This window comes from Gorilla gorilla, chromosome 16, assembly GCF_029281585.2.
Source record: "Gorilla gorilla gorilla isolate KB3781 chromosome 16, NHGRI_mGorGor1-v2.1_pri, whole genome shotgun sequence".
Taxonomy (NCBI): domain Eukaryota; kingdom Metazoa; phylum Chordata; class Mammalia; order Primates; family Hominidae; genus Gorilla; species Gorilla gorilla.
The window spans coordinates 66016433-66031805 of NC_073240.2; positions in this window are offsets into that span (position 1 = coordinate 66016433).

The window sequence follows — 15373 nt, forward strand, 5'->3', positions numbered from 1 at the left end:
CAGTCTTTTAATTTTCGCTTTTTTAGTGGGTGTGCAGTGGTATTTCATTGTGTTTTAGTTTACATTTCTTATAACCAAAGAGGATCCTTTCATGTGCTTATTTGCAATTTGTGTATCTTCTTCAGCAAAGTGTCCGTTGAAAATTTTTGTTCATTTTTTTACATTAGTTTTTTGTATTGAGTGTATATATTTTTATGTATTCTAGATACAAATCATTTATTCTTCATATATTCTAAGTATATAAGGAAGTTTTAAAAAATATATTCTAGATACAAGTCCTTTGTTGGATATATGTTTTGCAAATATTTTCTCCCACCGATAGCTGTCTTTTCGTTTTTCTAGTGGTATCTTTAGAGAGCAAAAGTTTTAAATTTTAATGAAGTTTATAAACCTTTTCACTGATTATTAGTGTTTTGCCCAACCTAAGGTTATAAAGATTTTCCCCTACGTCTTCTTCTAGAAGTTGTATAGTTTTTGCTCTTGTATTTAGATTTGTGGCCCACTTGGATTAATTTTTGTGTATGGTGTGAAGTAAGGATAGAGGTTCATTTTGTTTGCCATGAGATATCCAGTTGTTCTAGCACCATTTGTTGAAAATACTATCTTTTCCCCAAAGGTACTTTGTCACCTTCATAAAAAATCAATTGATAATATGTGTATATCTCTATTTCTGGATGGCCTTTTCTTTTTCAGTGATCTATATGTTTATCTTTACATCAATACCACACTGTCTTGATTATTGTAGCTCTCTCTGTAGCCTTGAAATCAGGTAGGGCCAGTAATCTAATTGTATAATACTTTAAAAAATTGTTATGGCTATTCAAGGTCCTTCGCATTTCCACATACATTTAGAATCAGCTTGTTTACTACAAAAAAAAAAAAAGATTGCTGCAATTTTGATAGGAATTATTTTGAATCTATATGCCAATTTCAGAAAATTGTAATCTTGAAAACATCAGGTCTTCTGATCCATGAACACAGTATCTCTCACCACTTATTTAGATCTTCTTTAATTGCTTGCACATCTTTTGTCAGATTTATCCCTGTTTTGGAGTTCTGATGGTATTATAGATTGTTTTTATAATGTCAATTTCCAAGTGTTTTTTGCTTAGAGAAACACAATTACTTTTCATATATTAATCTTGTATCCTGCAACTTTGCTAACCTCAGTTATTCATTTTATTTATTTATTTATTTATTTATTTTTTGAGATGGAGTCCTGCTCGGCTGGCCAGGCTGGAGTGCAGTGGCATGATCTTGGCTCACTGCAACCTCTGCCTCCCAGGTTCAAGCGATTCTCCTGCCTCAGCCTCCTGAGTAGCTGGGATTACAGGTGCCTGCCACCACTCCTGGCTAATTTTTGTATTTTTAGTAGAGACGGGGTTTCACCATGTTGGCCAGGCTGGTCTCGAACTCCTGACCTCAGGTGATCCGCCCACCTCAGCCTCCCAAAGCGCTGAGATTACAGGCATGAGCCACTGCGCCTGGTCCCTCATTTACTCATTTTAGGTTTCCTAGATTACTTAAGATTTTCCATATACATGTCATTTATAAATAAAGACAGTTTTACTTTTTCTTTCCAAACTATATGGTTTATATTTTTCTTCCTATATTGCATTGACTAGGACCCCCAGTATAATCTTGAATAGAAGTGGTAAGAACAGATATTTCTTGCCTCATTCTCAATCTTAGAGTGAAAGCATTCAATCTTTAACCATGAAGTATGATTTTGTTGTTGTTTTTAGAGAGTAGGTCTGGCTCTGTTGCCCAGGCTGGAGTGCAGTGGCACAATCTCAGCTCTGCAACCTCCGCCTCCCCAGGCTCAAGTGGTCCTCCTGCCTCAGCCTCCCAAGTAGCTGGGACTAGAGGTATGCACCACCATACCTGGCTAATTTTTGTCTTTTTTGTAGGGACAAGGTTTCACCATGTTGCCCAGGCTGGCCTTGAAATCCTGAGCTCAAGTGATCCACCCTCCTTGACCTCCCAAAGTGCTGGGATTACAGGCGTGAGTGGCCATGCCTTCCTGGAATATCTCTGTCTGGTTTTGGTATCAGGGTAAGGCTGGCCTCATAGAATGAGTTGGGAAGTATTCCCTCCTTTTCAATATTCTGGAAGATTTTATATCAAGTTGGTATTATTTCTTCCTTAAATGTTTAGTAGAGTTCACTAGTGAAGGCATCTGGGCCTGGAGGGTTTCATTTTATTTTTTTTGTGGGAAGGTTTTTAACTATTATATAAATTCCATTACATATTTATTCTTGAATATGTGTCACACTTTTGTGTAAACCCTCAGGGCCTTCCCCTCACTCCTCCCTAAGTCCTTATTGTGACTCCCAAGGCCCTGTCTCCTGTCTGGTAGGCTCCTGCCCTCCTCTGCAGCCCTTCCACATACTGCCTTCCCCTTAGGCAAGAACCCCCAAGAAGCTTCTTGCCCACCTCTCTACTTAAGAGTCTTACTGCCTTCCCCTCACCATGTTCCAGTAATATGGGTCTTCTGGCTATCCCAAGAGTATGCCAAGCTCTTCCCCACCTCAAGCCTTTGGCATTGCCTTTCTCCATCTGGAAAGATCTTCCACAGGCTCTTTGCATGGTCGTTTCTCATTCTCAATCCCCAGGTCTCAGATAATGTGTCAGGAAGGTCTTCCCTGACTTTTGTTATATCCAGGGGATGGCCTGCTGGATACTATCTCCCACAGAATCTCATTTACTTCCTTCATATAATATATAATATACAGATCACACTCCATCATTGTTTACTTACTATATTAGTCTGTTCTCATGCTGCTAATAAAGACATACCCAAGACTGGGTAATTTATAAAGGAAAGAGGTTTAATGGACTCACAGTTCCGCATGGCTTGGAGGCCTCACAATCATGGCGGAAGATGAAGGAAGAGCAAAGTCACATCTTACATGGCAGCAGGCAAGAGAGTGTGTGCAAGGGAACTCCCCTTTATAAAACCATCAGATCTCGTGAGACTTATTCACTGTCATGAGAACAGCACGGGAAAGACCCGCCCCCATGACTGAATGATCTCCCACCGGGTCCCTCCCACAACACATGGGAATTATGGGAATTACAATTCAAGATGAGATTTAGGTGGGGACACAGCCAAGCCATATGGCTTACTTTCAGTGCCTTAAGAGCAAGGATCTTGTCTGTCTTGTTTATGGCTGTATCCCCTGCAGCCAGCACAAGATCTGGCACAAACTAAGTGTTCAATGACTATTTGTTGAATATGTAGACTAACAGGATGGCCTATTGGTTAATCAGGCTGTACATCACAGAAGTAGTGAGTCTCCTGTGAGCCTGTTGGTTGGTCTGAGGATTTGGTCAGCCTGGAGTAGGTCAGGCAGCTGTTGAGTGGGCCACTTACTCTGTGGGGTTGGTCTGTGTGACTGACAAGCCAACTGCAAAGCCAGGCCAGGATGCTGGGGGGATACAAGAAGGAAAAGGCCCAGGCCTACCCCTAAGAAGATTCTTGCCCACCTCTATTTAGAGTCTTACTGCTCCCCATTCCCTGGCCAGGAGGTGACACAGGGATGGCCTGGGGGAGTGGGGAGGCTATAGAGCCTGTCCCAAACTGGCAGCTGCTCCTCAGTAATTCTGCTGCAGGGCTTTCAAATCCCATGAACCTCACCTCGTGGCTGCAAGGCTCAGGAAGAGCCTGTGGGGGAGGCACAGAGAGGGCTTTGTGGCTTCCTCGCCACCCCACCTCCTAACCTCCCCTGACCTGGGCTCTCTGCTCATGGAAAGTCCCCCTCTGGACCTGGCTGCCTAGCCCCAGGAGACAGGCGGTAGGACACGTTGCCACTATCTGCTCTCTGCAGGGGCAGAACATGAGCCTGTACCTCTAGGGGCCACTCCTTACAACTGAAGTTGTGCCCTTCATAGACCAGGGGAAGCCCAGCTCTCTGGCTGAGGGAGAGGCTTTGGATAGAAGCTGGATATGGGACAGTTAATCCCAGATCTCACCAGGAACACCGCTGCTGTGGGGTCATGGATGTGGCTAGAGTCCCATGGAGTATGTGTAGGAGGGTGTCAGAGCTGCTTGTATGGAAGCAGCTGTTTGCAATCACTAGGCCACAGCACCCAGGCCGCCAGCTATCACCGAGCTTCCATCCTGCTCACTGACAAACTCCATGACCAGGAGGCCCCACTCATGGTGACATCATCCCCTCGCACGCTGCTAAGGGAAATGAGCTCAGGGCAGCCATCAGAGGCAGCCTGTTTACTTACAGGGACCCTGGCCGTCAGCAGCTATTTGACCAGACATTCCCTGTCCTGGCCAGCATGAAGCAGAAATTTCCTTAAACACATTACTTTGGCCACAACCCATTGCCTGCTCTCTTGCTTTCAATTTTTTTCAAGAGGAAAATTCCTAGTTCTGGCCCCAAGCAGAGCAGCCAGATATGGTGAGGGGCCGTCACAATGACTCCCAGAGGGCCTTTTGCAGTTTAAGTTACTCCCATCTCCAGGGTAATTCCTAGAGCTGAGAGAACATCAAACCAATTATCTGTGACCCATGTTGGGGATGGTCATTGGGGTGGCCAGCATGACCTCCAGGCAGACCCTCTCCCTGCTTCCCTCAGGGCCTCGGCCACCCTGAGCTCACTTCCAGAGAATTTCCCAACTCAGCAACCCTGGCTGCACCCTAAACCCCTCCCTCAGTCCCTCCAGGTCAGGGATATTTTGGGAGAGCATAAGAGCTGCCAGCTTTAACAGGCTCTAGGGGATTCCCGAGATAGTCACCTCCAGCAACCCTGGCTGAGAGGCACTATCTCCGGACCGGACCGCCCCCAACTCTCCTTGTACCTGCTGGAACTCAGCCATTCCGGAGGCCTTGAGGGCACAGGGGTCATGGAGGTCTCCTTGGTCTCTCAGGTGCTCTATGATTCTCAGCCACCTGAGCCAGGAGCAGAGCGATGCACTCCCAGCAATATCAATCATGGGAGGCAGACGCCCTCCGCCTGTCTGGATGTGCCCATACTGGGGCCGGTCAGGCAGGCACAGGCATGTCAGGGAGCTTGAAGACTTACCTGACCCAGCTCTGCCCTGTGGCCTGATCCTGTTTAGCTCAACATCCTGCCTCACTGGGTAGGGGCTCAGGGGCAGAATCAGGTCAGAAGAGGGTGTTGAACCTGTGTTTCATAGTACTTATCTGTACACAAGACTGAGAAGATGTCAAGGATCCACATCAGAGAATGGGGTGAAGGGAGTGGCTCACACAGATCTCAGTTGGCAACTTCTTAGAAGGTACTGAAGAAAGGGCCAGATTTTCTCCCCCACTGTCCCCACCCCCAACCACTATAGGGCCAGAATTCCCTAAACATGTGGTTTACATGAATTCAATTTGTCAATGTGTCTACTGAACCCAACATTTGTAAGATATGAAAGCTGGAAAGTCTGTAGATAAGAACAGAAGCTAATATTTATTGAATATCTACTATGTGCCTGGCATCATGCTCAACAATTTTTTTTTTTTTCCCAAGACAGGGTCTCGCTCTGTTGACCAGGCTGGAGTGCAGTGGTGTGATCATAGCTCACTGCAGCCTCGACCTCCTGGGCTCAAGCAGTCTTCCAGCCTTAGCCTCCTGAGTAGCCAGGACTATCGGCACAGGCCATCAAGCTGGGCTAATTTTTTAAAAATTTGTTGTAGAGACAGGGGTCTGGCTATGTTGCCCAGGCTGGTCTCGAACTCCTGACCTCAAGTGATGCTCCTGACTTGGCCTCCCGAAATGCTGGGATTACAGGCATGAACCACCACACCTGGCCCATGCTCAACACTTTACACACATTATTTTATTTAATCCTCACAACAATCCTGATGAGGTTAAATAACTCCAAAGGACACAAAATCCATATGGCAGAGCTGGGATTCAAACTGAGTTCTGTCTGAACCCAGAGCTTCTAAAATTAGGCATCTTCCAATTTGACCTCTAAAAAGTAATTAATTAACCCAGGAATCAATCACCCTCCTTCTGTAAACCACACAAGGCCTATACAGTTAATGATGAGGTAATCTAACCCTTTCATTCTACAGACGAGAGGCCAGATCACAGTGAGTCTAAGCTGAGCACAGGACTAGTATCTTGGACTCTTAGGTCACTGCCCTCTCACCACCCCAGCCTGTCTACCCAGGCAAGGGAATGGATGGCTGGAGAGCTGTGAGTTCTACCCTCTAGGAAAAACACATATGAACATTCACACAGACAGACACACAGAGACATGTATACACAGGCGATAACACACACAGGCACTTAGACCAATGGATTGTTCTTTTTTTTTTTTTTTTTTTTGGGACGGAGTCTTGCTTTGTTGCCTAGGCTGGAGTGCAGTGGCGCAATCTCGGCTCACCGCAACCTCCACCTCCCGGGTTCATGCCATTCTCCTGTCTCAGCCTCCTGAGTAGCTGGGACTACAGGCGTCTGCCACCACGCCCGGCTAATTTTCTGTATTTTTAGTAGAGATGGGGTTTCACCGTGTTAGCCAGGATGGTCTCGATCTCCTGACCTTGTGATCCGCCCACCTCGGCCTCCCAAAGTGCTGGGATTACAGGCGTGAGCCACTGCTCCCGGCCGGATTGTTCTTACCTCTCTACTTTCCACAGTTCCTTTCCATGAGGCCCTTGTCCTGGGCCCACCCTTTAGATGGCCACACTCTGGCTTTACTCTGGCCACAGACACCTCTTCAGATTCCCAGTGCCTAGTGTGGGGACAATCATAGAACAAGCACTTTAAAAATGTCTAAGTAAATTAGTAAATCATAAATCAAGAATGAGTGAATGAATGCTTCTGCACAAATAGGCATATGTGCTTTCAGAGGCTCACTGACATATTATTTATACCAAAATAACCTCACGAGTACCCCCATAAACACACGTAGGCAGGTGGTAGACCAATTCAACTATGCAAGCAGTAGAGGCCCACACTTTCCCTCAAAGATACTCACATACATGGGCTTACACAGATGTGAATACTTACATACAGGGAAACACACAAGTACATACTTTCTACCGAGGAACCAGCTGCAACCAGCAATGCAGCCGCCTACACACACAAACCCAGAAGTCACACAAACCCACCCTGATCTGCTCAGCTAGACAAAGGCAAAGCTACAGGCCCAAAACAGACTGGGAGTGAGACATTTGTCCATAGAGACTCCTGGACTGCCCCTGGATCCCACACTGTCTGCCTCCTTCCCCCTCCTGTCTGCGGCCAGAGGGGGTTCCTAGAATTCCTTTTGCAGACTGGCTGAAAAAGCCGGCTCTTCCTCCTCCCCCACAGACCCAGGCCAGAGTCCTAGGTTAGGGAAGCAGATGTTATACGTTGTGGGGAGCTATGCCTTCCCAAGGACTCTGCCCTTGGTCCCCAGTTGCCTCCCAAAGCCTGACTAAGGCCAGGCTGGACGCTGGAACCTGGACTCTGGACGGTGGCAGAGCACACTCAGGTTCCACTGCCCCAGCTCTATTGCCGACTAGATGATTTAGGAGCATCTAGTGAACAGCGCTTTTCCAGAAGCCTTGCTTCCTCAGGAAACCGCTCAGCCACCAGCCTGATCTTCAAAACAGGCCTAGGGGATGAAAACACTCCCGCTTCTCTGCAAAAACATGGGCAGCTCCTCTTGCTCAGAGCCCCTAGCGTCATCCAAAACACAGCATCTCAAGGCTGTGGGAATTAAAGGCCAGTGTTCTAGTCTTGCTTCTGTCTCAACTCTGTGGACTGTGTCCACTTTTGTAAAATGAGCCATTTGAGTGTGACAACTTCAGATCTAGCTGGAATGGTGTGGGAATCTAATTCCCCAGGCAGCCCCTGGGCAGGGGTGAAGGGGCTCCCACCCCAGGGACAGTGGCCCAGTGGGGGCCTCCTCTTAAGTGACAGTCATATTACAAACACAGGACTTGTGCCTGGAGTGGCTTGAGGCTGAGGTGCCCAGTGCTGGGGCAAAATGGGGACTCAGGAGAAATGTCCCGTTCAACCTGGAGACAGACAGCTACCTTCCTTCTCCCTTGTACCCACTCACCAGATCCTCCAGGCCTCTGCTGGAGGTGGACGAAGGGCTGCAGCCCCACCCAGCCAGGCAGGACTGGAGACAGGAATGCTGCTGAGCCCAGCTGGCCAGAAAGGGGTGACTGTTTGTTCTCTGATGTGAGGAACATCTCAGGCAATCAGGGGGATTTGGCTGCCAGCAGCCCCTGGATGCAAGGTCTCAAAAATTTCAACTTAATCAGAGCAGGCTGATGGCTTGAGCAGGCAGTGGGGGTGGAAGGGAGGGGCCATCCCCTTCCTGCCCCACATTCAGTGCCATGTGTGCCTCTGGGCTCCCCTCCTGGGTCTGCAATGATGGGGCTGGGAAGGTTACAGGAGATGAGCTCAGAGCTCTGATTGAGTGGGTGTTGGGGGACTTCCCATGGTTTCCACTTCTGACATTGCAGGTGCCTTCTGCTCATAAAACAGAGCAGAGCTCACAACCCCAGCCTGGAAAGGGAACTCGTTTTCTATCCACTGGGCCTGGTGTTGGCACTCTTGTCTTCCTATGCCACCAGCCTAGGTCTTCTTTGCTCAGACAGCCCCTCTAGCTGCAGCCTTGCACCTGCTTGCCTTTTTTTTTCTTTTTTTTTTTTTGAGACAGAGTCTCTCTCTGTTACCCAGGCTGGAGTGCAATGGTGCGACCTCAGCTCACTGCAACCCCCGCCTCCCAGGTTCAAACGATTCTCCTGTCTCAGCCTGCCCAGTAGCTGGGATTACAGGCGTGCGCCACCATGCCCAGCTGATTTTTGTGTTTTTAGTACAGACAGGGTTTCACCATGTTGGCCAGGCTGGTCTCGAACTCCTGACCTCAAGTGATCTGCCCACCTCAGCCTCCCAAAGTGCTGGGATTACAGGCATGACCCACTGTGCCTGGCCATGTCTGCCTTTCTTATTCCTTTAGAGTCAGCCCTGGTTCTGCCTCTTTCTGGCCTTTTAACCTTGCACAAGTCATCTCCAAACCTGTTTCTTCTGTAAAATAAACAGAATAGTATCTGCCTTGCAGGGATACTGTGAAGATTAAATGAGATAATTCTTTTAATATGCACATCATGCAGGAGGCACTTGATACACGGTAGCATCCTTTTCCTTCCTCCCTTCTCCTACTGCTGCAGACTGCATCTCTGGTCTTCCTAAGAGTCAGGCTCCTCCAGTGTAGTTTACAGCCACAGCCCTGGTCAGACCTACCCATTGCTGCTTCCGGACTTTGATGGGCCCTGAGGTTTCTGAGGCCAGAAGCCAGTCCAAGCTGACCGAAGGAGGCCCCTTGAGACTGAGGCTGCAGAAGGCCCCAAAACACAGTGGCGTGTGTGTGTGTGTTTTTCCCATCTCTTATAAATTTATTTAGAGACGGAGTCTCACTCTGCTGCCCAGGCTGGAGTGCAGTGGTGCGATCTTGGCTCACTCAACCTCCGCCTCGCTACAACCTTTGCCTCCCAGGTTCAAGCGATTCTCGTGCCTCAGCCTCCCAAGTAGCTGGGATTACAGGCGTGCACCACCATGCCCAGTTAATTTTTGTATTTTTAGTAGAGACGGGGTTTCACCATGTTGGCCAGGCTGGTCTCAAACTCCTGACCTCAAGTGATCTGCAGGCTTCAGCCTCCCAAAGTGCTGGGATTACAGGCGTGAGTCACCATGCCCCTGCCTCCCATCTCTTATTCTGCACAGGTTTGAGTGCCTTGTGGGGATAGTCCAAGGGTCAGGACAGTCAAACTTCATCAATCCAGACTCACTAGTTTGGAATTCACACCTTTCTATAGTGAACAAAGGATTTACATTAAAAATAATGATGCTCCAGGATGGCAAAGGATATCAGTTAAGATCTACCCACGTTTATTCCCCGTTAAGACCCAACTTACTCTGTTAAATAAAAAGGAATGTATTTATTGGTCACCTAAGTGAAAAGTCTGGCTTCAAGCACAACTGGATTCAGTACTCAAAACGTCATCAGGACAGCAGCTCTGCTTTCCACTGTGTTGGCATCAGTCTGAGACTTTGCATGGCAGCCAGATGGCAGCCTCTCACATTCAGGACCACTGGAAATGCAAGTCTCTTTCCCAGGATCCCCAGCAAAACTTATGGTTCATTTTGATGAGATACTATTATCTCATCAAAAGATATGAGATACTATTATTATATCAAAATGAGATACTATTATCTCAAAACTCGTGGCTCATTTTGATGAGATACTAGTTGGGCCACATGCCTAGGTTTTTTTTTTTGTTCGTTTGTTTGCTTTTTTGAGATGGAATCTCGCTCTGTCGCCCAGGCTGGAGTGCAGTGGCGTGATCTCAGCTCACTGCAAGCTCCGCCTCCCGGATTCATGCCATTCTCCTGCCTCAGCCTCCCGAGTAGCTGGGACTACAGGCGCCCACCACCCCGCCCGGCTAATTTTTTGTATTTTTAGTAGAGACGGGGTTTCACCGTGTTAGCCAGGACGGTCTCGATCTCCTGACCTCGTGATCCACCCGCCTCAGCCTCCCAAAGTGCTGGGATTACAGGTGTGAGCCACCGCACCCGGCCCACATGCCTAGGTTTGAAGCAATCACTGAGGCTGGGAGAAGGCAACTCACTAATTGGCTTGGGCCTGAGTCAATGCTCTACTTGTAGAGTGTGTGAGTGGAGGGGGCAGTCAGTCAGCTTCCCAAGACCAATGAGAGTGGGAAAGGGAGTTGGTTCCCCAGAGAGGAAGTTGAGGTATGGTACCAGGAAGGTGAATGAACCCTGGGTGACAAGAACAACAGATGGACTTATCCAAAGGAAATCGATGGCCAAAGAAATAAGAGGACAAATACTTTTCTAGCCCTTTAAAAATATAATTGATGTGCTAGTTTTAAATCCCTACAGACCTCTGATAGGCAATATATTATGGGCTCATTTGGGATAGCCTGCACTTGCTCAAGAATAAAACTGCATCTTTAAAGCAGCCTGCGATCCATGCTTCCAATAAATTGAAACTGGCCTTTCTGACCCACCAGTGGGCAGTTTGACTAAACTAACCAATGTCACCAGCAATGGCTAGAAAGCCTGGCAGCACCACATGCTGTTTTCACTGGGGTCCTCCTTTGGCCAAATGGGGTTAGAGCAAAGTTTGATTCCAGCGGCCCCACCCCTTGACATGGTCAAAGCTCCTCCTGCCCTTGAATCCCTAGTGATTTCTCTTTCACCACCCTCTCCTAACTCATTACTAAAACCTGCTCTTAGGGAGGCTTTGTTATCAGTCATTTGCACATGTGTATGAATAAGCTTCAAGTCAACAGTTGAGCCTCTCTCAGGATCATCTGCACTTTAAATAAAATGCAAGGCGGCTGGGCGTGGTGGCTCACACCTGTAATCCCAGCACTTTGGGAGGTCAAGGTGGGTAGATCACCTGAGGTCAGGAGTTTGAGACCAGCCTGGCCAACATGGTGAAACCCTGTCTCTACTACTAATACAAAAATATTAGCTGGACATGGTGGCGCATGCCTGTAACCCCAGCTACTTGGGAGGCTGAGGCAGGAGAATCACTTGAACCTGGGAGGTGGATGTAGTAGCGGTGAGCCGAGATTGCACCACTGCACCTCAGCCTGGGAGACAAGAGCGAAACTCCGTCTCAAAAAAAAAACAAAAAACAAAAAAAAAAAACAATGCAAGACACTGTCCTTTCCACCCCACTAACCTCAAAAGGTATTTCTGGTGACATCGCAAATGGGACTCCCTGAATTCAAGCAACAAATGTCCACAACCTTCTTTGAAACCCCCACTCATCCACAATGTCTTGTCAATGCATTTTTTTTCTCAAGTCTAATTTCATTCTCTTTTTGCTAACATTCAATCATTACCCTCTACTGTGATAGGGAAGTTTCTTGTATCCTTGCACCCCTTTATTCACTCAATAAACTCTTCTCCAGCACCTACCATATCTTAGATACTTGGGTATACAAAGACTGCCTAGTCCCTGTCCTCAAGGAGCTTGCAGTTGAATTTTAATGCAGGAAACCAGATTTGTTTTTTTTGAGATGGGGTCTCTCTCTGTCACCAGGCTGGAGTGCAGTGGCACGATCTCAGCTTACTGCAACCTCTGCCTCCCAGGTTCAAGCCATTCTCCTGCCTCAGCCTCCCGAGTAGCTGGGACTACAGGTGCACACCACCACACCCGGCTAATTTTTGTATTTTTAGTAGAGAAGGGGTTTCACCATGTTGGCCAGGATGGTCTCGATCTCCTGACCTCAGGTGATCTGCCCGCCTCAGCCTTCCAAAAGTGCTGGGATTATAGCCGTGAACCATCGCGCCTGGCCTAATTTCCAGATTTTTAACACAAGCAAAGTCTAGCCCTGTGGCTGATATAAAGTTAAGTATTCAATAAATGCTGCTTCCCCTTTTCAGGGCTGCAGTATATGGACACTACAGCAGAACGCTGGAAATTTTTGAAAAACCCTTTCCAGGTGGACAAGGGCACCAGCCAGAGTGGGTGGAGACGGTGGTTTCTATCTTTACTTGGGAATGTCATGATTTGTTTTGGATTATCCAAATGTCAGGTTGGAGACGCATGCAAAGGAGAGGGGCTTATTCTAACCAGATCAGGCTAGAGGCAGCCCAGGACACTGTCTCCATGGTGCACAGCCCCAGACAGTTTGGAAACAAACAGAAACCCATCCAGAGGCAGGAGACTGACAAAGGCAAACACAAACAAAGGCCAAGAGATGGAAAACTCATGAGGTGGGGCACAGTAGAGAGGACGGGAGTGGGGAGAGAGACAAGTGGGGGCTGTGGAGGGGGCTTAGAGAGGGGTGTGGTCCTGTTTTTGTGTGAGCTAAATCCAGCCCCAGGGCCTAAGAATCACCATGGCAACGGGATGAATGCTGCTGACTCCATGCCAACACAAGCCTCCTGGGCTTAGCAGGAATGGGCTCAGATGCGATGGGGCCATGTTCTCAAGAAAAATGTCTGAATTGGGCTGTTTAAATCACAAACTCTCCACCCCTCTCCTGGTTTTGTAGGCAATCAGTGTTTAATGAAATGAATTAAACAGAAATGACACAGAACAACTTCTCCTATTCTACCTCTCTCTCATACACTCGTGCACTTACTCCCATAGAGTAAAACTCTTTCCCTTTCTGGTAGAAATTGACAGCTCATGGGATGCTGTGCATTTTCAGAAGCAAGGACCTCACCTGAGAGAGGTCCCCCCTTACAATGGCATTAGTGACAGAGGACAGATGGGGTTGCTTTTCACAAGACCTTAGGCAGCTGGGGGCCCCTATGAGGTGGCTCCAACTAAACCACTTTCACTTTTCCCACAGCTGCCTGGCCTATGGGATCTCCCTGAGATTTTGGGTCGGTGCTAAATAGAATGTTCAGTCTCGTGTAGGGCTTGTCTCCTTCCTGCCTCTCCATTCCCAGGTACCCAGAGGTCTCACACTATCCCCTAGTACACTAGTCCTGCGCTAACTCATCCATTAGACATAGTAGGCACCGTGCCTAAGGCCCACATTGCAAAAATGTTTTCTTTTAAAATTAGAAGAAAAAAAACTTTTAAGTGGAAGAAAATGGTTTAGTACATAAATATATTCATTTTTATATCAATGCAGTAATAAAATATAATTTTAAATACTTTTATGGAAGAAAGGGGGCCCAGAAAGGCAAAAGTGCCCAGGGCCCATGGAAGTCATAACGTGGTCCTGCCCTAGTCTTCCCTCCTGCCCACTCGAACCCTCTAGACTCCAGAGTTTTCCTTCCCCCATATCAAAACGTACCTGCTATCTCATGTCCCTCCACTAACCCTGGAGCTCCTGGAGGGCAAGACCATTCTTTATGTATCCTCTGTGCCCACAGTCATATCAGGTATTGCGTTACCATTTCTTCTTTTTGCAGGGAGGGGGGCTGGAAGTGGGATGTATGGGGTGGAGCAGAAAACTCAGGAAAAAAAAAAAAAAAGACAGGGCTAGGTTTGAAACAAATGTTGCCGGAATGAGAGGCCCACTCCTCAGCCCTGCTCTGTAGCAGTGAGCTAATGTGACAGCAGAGTCAAGCCAAAGCAGGGGTTCTTCACTTGAGACATATGGCCAGGTCTCGGGGAACAGAATTCCTGGAAACTGCAAAAACTTCCCATCTATGCAGTCTGACTTTGTCCATATCTGCTATACTGAACTCCACTGAAACTGTTCCTGCTGAGTTTGCCAATATCTCCAATCCAGTAAATCCAACAGACACTTCTCAGGTATAACCCTGGTTTCTCAGCACATTTGACACTGCTCATCTAGCCCTCCTCTTTGGCTTCCATGACACTTTGCTATCTCAGTCGCCTCCTATTTCTCTGGTCACTACTACTGTCTCCTTTGCAGGCTCTCTGCTCTGTTGGGCCCTTAAAAACAAGTAATAATAGTAGCAGCAACTGATACATATCAGTGATTTACTCTGCCCTGGGCACTACATAAGCATCAATCCTCTTAATCCTCAAAGTAATCCTAGATCCGCTCTCCAACCACCAGCTAGAGTGATTTTTCTAAAAACTGTATCTCATCATTTTCTTGCTTAGAACCTTCTAATGGCTTTCCTCTGCCCACGGCTTTTTTTTTTTTTTTTTGAGATGGAGTCTCGCTCTGTCGCCCAGGCTGGAGTGCAGTAGCACAATCTCGGTTCACTGCAAGCTCCGCCTCCTGGTTTCACGCCATTCTCCTGCCTGAGCCTCCCGAGTAGCTGGGACTACAGGCGCCTGCAACCACGCCCAGCTAATTTTTTGTATTTTTAGTAGAGACGGGGTTTCACCGTGTTAGCCAGGACGGTCTCGATCTCCTGACATCGTGATCCTCCCGTCTCGGCCTCCCAAAGTGCTGGGATTACAGGCGTGAGCCACCGCGCCTGGCCGCCCACAGCTTTCAAAGTCTTTCAATATCTGGTCCCTGTCTACCTCTCCAGCCTGATTTCTCATCACTGCCTCTTCCTTTATAACCTGCCTGCTTTTAGCTTCTCCAAGAACTTCAGGTCTTTGCATGTGCTGTTCCTACTGCCTGAAACACTTTTCCTCCACCTTCCAGCCTAGAACCAATTCCTCTGGGGGAAGGAGATTGGTTATGTGATTGACGCTGAAATCAGTCTGCCAGGTTCAACTCCCAGCTCTGCCACATCCTAGCAATAAAACCTTGGGCAAGCTATTAAACTCTCTGGCACTGGCTGGACATAGTCGCTCATGCCTGTAACTGGGAAGCTGAGGAAGGTGGATCACTTGAGGTCAGAATTTTGAGACCAGCCTGGCCAACATGGCAAAACCCTGTCTCTACTAAAAATACAAAAATGGCCGGGCATGGTGGCTCACACCTGTAATCCCAGTACTTTGGAAGGCCAAGGTGGGCAGATCACTTGAGGTC